Source organism: Mya arenaria, chromosome 9 (genome assembly GCF_026914265.1).
Source record: "Mya arenaria isolate MELC-2E11 chromosome 9, ASM2691426v1".
NCBI classification, from domain to species: domain Eukaryota; kingdom Metazoa; phylum Mollusca; class Bivalvia; order Myida; family Myidae; genus Mya; species Mya arenaria.
Genome location: NC_069130.1, coordinates 53,773,611 through 53,781,229, shown reverse-complemented (window position 1 = coordinate 53,781,229; position 7,619 = coordinate 53,773,611).

Genomic DNA, 7,619 nt, shown 5'->3' with positions numbered 1-7,619 from the left:
TCGTTATGCAGCTCCACTGCGCTCGCTAAGTCCTCATGGTTCTGATTGTCAACTGCGGACGCCAACTCTGAGCATGCACATACGCTTGTAGATATGAACACTTGTGTATGATAAGTCGTAGTGTCCTGATAATTTTTTTAAAAAGGCAATGTCTCTATGATCTCTCAGAAATATATGCGTTTGGCAAATTGCACATAAATAATGCATTGAAAGCAAGGACATTAACATAAAGCATGAACTTCTACTGTATTCGAGTTCTCCTAATTCGTCGTGTTCCGGTTCCGGCTTTCTCACTTCCGGCCTGTTGCAGGACGGGCGGTGGTACAGAGCTAATGATGTGGTATTTACAAGTATTACGTTAGCTTCAATATACATGTAAGAGCAAAAATGTATTTTTGGTGACGCCAACGCAATTTTGTTTAAACAAAGAATGTTTTGATGATGTATTTTGGAGATGACAACGCGATGTGTTACAAACTTAGAATTTCATGGTGATTGCAACGCGGGTTTGTTTAAACTTAGAATCGTTTGTGTATTCTTGGTTTCTCCACAGCCGGGTGCAAAATACGAATAAACAGCTGATAATAGTTACAACGTATGTAATTATCAAGTAACATCGTTCCACGTCCACTGTGTGTGTACATGGACTGACAGTTTGTTCAGTTTCAAATACACGTTATATATACGTGACAGGCCAGAATACAGTGTCGAAGGGCATTTAGTTTCTCACATCGTCCTACGCATTCATCGGTTTCCAATTGAAAATTAAAACATGTTGCTTTTATTTTACATACATGTTACTATTTCGTTGTTTAATTTATCGCGTATTCCATCCATCCTTAGGTTGCCTAGTGAGACGAAATATATTGGTATATAGTTATATAGAGCCATACTGCAAAACTAGAAACAAAGATAAACATATATCATGTTATATTGGACATTCATAATATACATTTGTGATAATGAACAATGAAAACCTTTCCCAATTCTATCAGTAAGACCATATTATTACACACACGGCATCATCATTTTAATGTATAAGCAACCACGGGATTATAAAAACCAATGATTCATGTACAGGGAACGAATATCTTAAATTGTACATCAATATGTTTAGGACTTCTCGTAGATCGAAACAGTAAGCGCAACTCATAGCAAATCCGTAATGTAGTTTCACGGATCACTAAATAGTAAATACTTAGACAAGACAAAAAATAATTACAAAAGAAACAAAACACGAGAATGAATCATACACCCCACAAGTTTGTGTGAAATCTGCATTTTGAATTCGCATTCTTTGACATTGAATGAGCCTTGAAGGACATCAGTCTTCTAGAAGGGATGATTGTCAAGGTAAGCGTCGTCCTCGTTCCGATTGGCGACACCTGGCGGGGAAGGAGAAAATTAAGCATTAAAACTGCTTTGTGGTAGAGAACCTGGAACACTGAGTGGACAAAGCGATTGTGAAAATTATCGGTTCAACACACAATGCACACGGACACCTTGAACATTTGTAAGCCACTAAAATTAAGCACACATACCATTCATTTTAAAATATGTTATGAATACTTCAGTTTTATTGAATAAATATGTTCATTTATAAGATAGCAATATTAAAGTGAAATAATCCCACTTATAAACATTATCCATCCAAGTCACTAACTTAGTATTCTATTTAATTTGTTTTATTGTTTATTTAAACATGATAAACTACCTTAAAATTATCAAGTACCATTTAAAAAAGCGGACAACTGTTTTCCCTGTTGACCTCGGCACACTAGGTACCGATGTTTAAATGTGCCAAAAAAAATAGCTCTCAAAAATGTTCAATTTTATTCAATACGTTTTAAGTCCAAGTAATTGCATTTTAATACGTCAATGTCAATTCAAAACATAAAATAACTTGTAAAAGTGCATAAACGTGGATCAGTCACAAAACATTATCTTATCATGTTGCAATTATTGCGCAAGTCACAGACTACAAAATCACGAGTGTTAACTAACAATCGCTAGATGTTCAATTGATTTAATTCATGTTGATACTAAGGAATAAAGTATTGGATGTTCAGAACCGGCAAGGGGAAATTCATTTATGTTGTAAGTGAGATTTTGTCATTCGCCACAGAAAAGGAATTAACTATGATCGTTGAATGCTGCACATTTTCAGCATTTGCGGGAGGAGTAAGTACACATTAATATTTATTGAACGATCTTCTTTGTTAGTGTCATTATCATACAGAGTGATGGAACTTTATGGGCGAGTGATTGTTGGGGTTGGTTGTTGGCGGACTATTGATAAAATTCTGAAGCATTATTTGTGCTTTTCCTTTGACTTTTCAAAATAGAAAAGAAGTCTTTTTTCGTGGTCAGTCATGACCAACTGACTGAAGATAAACATCACGTAGTCAATTATCCTTATAAACTAAAATTTTCACAGAAACTTGTTATTGGATCGATTTATTTGCAAGTGACATGATATATTATGATTCACATGTTGTTTATTGCATGACTCATGGTTGAAAACAAGATTGATTTTAGTATACAGACAGTTAATGTGAAGGTTAGATATCTCATAAGAGACATTCCCTTGCTTGAAATTTGCGTTGTCAATGATTTTAAAATTGACATCCAGCTAACCTTCTCCCTTTATGATTTGCCCGGTCCCAACCAGCCTCGTCCATGATAATCCCCTGCTGCTCCGGAGTACTATTGACTGTAACCCTGTAGAAACCAACCAAGTCAAAGTCATTACTTGATGTTTGACCGCTTTGGTAGAATTTCTCTGGACTCACAGGAAGGTGCGGTTGTGAATTTCTCTTGGAGAAGACCAAACACAATATCAATTTCGCCGTCCTTGGCTTCCGTGATACAGTACGGGTGAGTCATATCCAGGTTGAACAAAACAGTCTAAGCAATCAGGAAATTAACATTGATTTATGGAAATAAAATTATTCAAAATAGCTTGAGATGACGCTGTTAGAAAAATGAAAATGATATAAGTAACGCCGAAGGAACATCCGCCTGAGTAGTCGATTTTTCTTCGCCAAAGTTTTTTCAGTGGTGCTTTGAAGGCCGTTTTTTGTTATATCTTCATTGGTTTCGAGTAAAATTCAGAGAGGGCCGAGCCGTCTGGTTCTACAGATTTTGTTGGGAAATCCTTTTTAAATTTAGAGTGCCTTTAGGGTATCAATAATACATGAAGTTGCATTGTCAACTGCCCAAATGCGGCCCCTTTTTAATCAATACTTTACTAGCGAATACAATGATACCGTTTTTCAGAGCTGGGCCTTCCTAAAAACCCAAGGTAACTGCGCCATAGTACCATCATTAACGACATGCACGCGTGTGCATTACAGTCCTACCCTTTGTTTGTTTTGCCACATAGTTATTACCTTTCAAATTGTTGTTTTATCAACTCTTAATCGGCCTAATACCCATCAAGAATATCCCTTCTCCCTTTCGCGCGCAAGTATTTACTTTTGGCTTATATTGACCTATTTATCACGACGAGTATATTTACATGTTATCCTTTTTAAAGAGTTTATAAAAAGTAACATATAGCTGATTACACTAGCGAACTCGTCCAAGTGTACTTTGTATGTTAATATCGGAAGAAAAGATAATATAATACGCTCAAAATGCACCATTTCGGATTTCTTTTATCAAAAACTCAAAGTTCGACAGTCTGATTTCATTGTCAAAATATGTAGTTTAGTATTTCTCTCGATAAAAAATTCAACACTAAAAATGTTTTAGTACAAAACGTGAAACATTTACGACAATGAATGTGAATTAACAAATGTTGCGTTTTCGCCATTCATAAGAATTCCTGGCGTACTAGAACCAGGTGCTTGTGCCATCATCAATGGATTTTTGGACGGTGTAGTAGCAAAGGAAGTTAGTATTATAAAAGAAAAAAACATAACTTCACGATAACTACTAAATGTTTATGCTAAAATTGAGTATGTTCACATCACCTACAAACGTGAGATATTAAACATTTCTATTTTCTTTTTGCACAATGTTGACTTAAACCTACTTCCTAAATGCGTTTTTTTCGGTTGATTTTATTTCCATTTTTCTGTACCCGAAATGTATTTCAGAAATGTTTAATATTGTATTCCTTCAACTATTTACCGAATGGACCATTATAAATTAAGGGGATTGTTTTTAATATTTAACTGAAGAAGTAATAATTGACGTCACTGGTACCTAGGAGATGTCATCGTCAAACTCACTAAACAACAGTTATCATATTCACGTCAATATAAACACATTTTTAACCAAAATACCTTCAAACCATCCCATACGAGGACCAGTGTTATTCCTATCAAGGTTGTATCAAGGGAAATGATCAACTGTTTATACAAACAATAGTGCAGGACCAATGCATGTTTCATGATATATAAGAGTAGGCATTGTAAACAATTTTCACTATCTTCATGTTTGACAAATCTACAATATAATATTTGTAAGTAACCCGCGCATAAATCGGTCGGCACTTAACGACACTTCCGACTGACCGTTTGCGGCCCATCCTGCTGATAGTGATTCACCCGCTCATGTTGGGTCTCTACATCCGGTATCTACGCACGAACCTTCTAGTGTCGAACCCATGATCATAACGCCCAAGACAGCTCCCAATCGTGCGATTCTCAGCAGACAGACGCCATCACCACGGGCTCACAGGTGAGTGTGGCCCCCAGACAGCAGCTCAGGGTACCCAAGGAGATCGTCATCACACCAGCTAAGTTCGTTGTCCCAAAGCCTGTTAGTCATGGCATGGCCGCACCACAGATTTCAACACCGGTAAGGAAATCCACATGTGAAACTGAACTAAAAACTGTGCATTGTGACGAGGAAATCCATTATTAAAGAGTGTCAAAGACACCCCTGCACGGGACAGATCCCGTACCCCCCGTGCTGTAGCTAGGTCCGAAAAACGGTCTCAATCTGCGAAACCTTATAAAAAAACAACAAGGTGTCAGTAAAACTCGAGATGATGATATTAGCCAGGTTTTACCCACTTCTAAAAATACACCCGGTGTTGACAGCGGTGGTCAACCAGCGGAACGTGATCAGCCGATTTCCGCATAGTGTACTGACGAGAAGGTCACGCTGAGATGTACGCTGTTAAATGTACAGGGTCTCACTAGCAGACGAACGAATAAGTTACACTCTACTGAGTTAATAAATATTTTTCAATTAAATGATTTAATTCTTTTGACGGAAACCTGGACTAATGACTTTTCTTATTTACATATTGACAATTTTGAATGTTATGTTTTAAATAGGCATGGAAATAAGCAATATAGTAAACGGTCTGCAGGGGGCATAATTGTTTATTTGAGAAACACTTATGTTAAAAATGAAACATTAATATTTACGAGTAATGACGATATTTTATGTATAAAAATCAGTAGTGACACACTAGTTGGGTTTAGATCAGGATCTGTATTTCTGTTTATCATATGTTGTACCAGAAAATATTAGTCGCCAGAGTTTAATTGAAACTCACACATTCGATCGGTTACTTTCATTTATAAAGGATCTTGAAGCTAAGAATGTCAACTCTTTTTATTTTGTGCTTTGTGGTGATTTAAATGCTCATACTTCAGATAGGCCGGATTTTGTCACAGGCGATAGTTATATGCACTTTAATGAGTTGTTATCAAATAATTATATAACTGATGTACCGTTAACACGATGTTCAAAAGATAAAGGGAGGCTAAATAATTATGGATTAGTGCTGTTAGATTTATGTAAAGAAACCGGATTACGTATTATAAATGGTCGATTTGATAGAGATAAAGAGGGTAATTTTACGCACGTTGGAAGTCGGGGTTCAAGTGTTGTAGACTATGTTTTGACTACACAGAATTTATTTAAGCATGTATCGAGTTTTGTAGTTGAATCACCAAATATACTCTCTGATCATTGTGCTGTTAATTTTTCTTTGTTAATTAACAAACTTATCTCAGTTAACATCATTGAAGATAGAACTCGTAGCTCAATTAATAGTAAATTCGTTTGGGATTGTGATAAAAAAGATGCATTTATGCAAAATTTATCAAACCAGGAAACACTAGATAAATTACAATCGTGTAATCAAAGGATACAAGATGCTAACACGGCATGTGAAATTGATTTATGTATTTCTGACTTTTCGTCAATTTGATATGATTCAGCAAAACCTTTTAAGCACAAATGTAATATGCATTCAGATACAAGTCATAATGAATATAGCACTTTTACTTCTGACAAGCCATGATTTAATGAGGATTGTTATATAAAAAGAAGGAGTTTGTATAGCATGTTAAGTCTGTATAGATTAGATAAATCAAAGGGAAATAGAAAAAAATATGGTAATTGCTAAATCTCAATATAAAATATGTGTTCATCTGAAAAAGTTAAATTATGATAAATTACAAACAACGAAATTAAACGAGTCAAGATTTAAAAATGCAAAAACATACTGGAATATGTTAAAAGGTTGTGCTAATATGAAGATTACTAATATTTCAATAGATACATTTGAACGCTATTTTAAGAGTGTGAATAATCCTACTGATCCTTTTTTCTGCGTAGACGAGGATGTTGTGGATTTTATAGATAGATATGAGAAAAATGAGTTTGATGTTATGTTTGCAGAATTGAATACGCCCATCAGCTCTGATTGTTTACTTAATGCTTGAACACAATTAAATACTAACAAAAGTGAGGGCCCAGATATGAATATAAATGATTTTTTTATTCATGGGAAATCCGTCTTGTTGCCACATCTTCTTACTTTGTTTAATAAGCTTTTTGAAATAGGGTATTTTCCACCGGCATGGTCTGAGGGTTTTGTTATACCGTTGCATAAAAAGGGTAATATCAATGATGAGAATAACTTTTGAGGAATCACATTGCTGAGTACTATTGGTAAACATTTTACGAGAACATTAAAAAATAAATTGACTGATTGGGCAGAAACATATAATGTATATATAGAAGCACAGGCGGGATTTAGATTACGTATGGGAACTGTTGATAATATTTTCGTCCGGCGTGGCATTATAACTCATATGTTGAATCAAAGCAAACGTTTGTACTGTGCTTTTATAGATTATACAAAAGCCTTTGATTATATAGTGAGAGACAATCTGTGGTATAAATTGATAAAGCTTGGGGTTAGGGGTAATATGTTGAATATAATTAAATCTATGTACGAAGTGGTCAAATCAAAGGTAAAACATAATAATGTATTAGGCGATGGATTTAATTGTACTCTTGGTGTAAGACAAGGAGAAAGTATGTCGCCTTTCCTTTTCTCGATGTTTCTGAATGACATAGAATATATTTTTATACATAAATGTTTAGATGGGATTGATGTCGAAATGTTTAAGGTATTCCTTATTTTATATGCTGATGATATTGTTATATTTGCCAACTAAGCAATTGAGCTTTAGATAAGTTTAGATGCTCTGCTTGAATATTGCAATAAATGGAAATTAGTTGTAAATACCGTTAATACAAAATAAATGATATTAAGTAAAGCAGGGAGATTGAGAAATGATTTAAAGTTTTATTACAATAACGAGGAATTAGGAATAGCCAATGGGTTTTCATATCTTGGT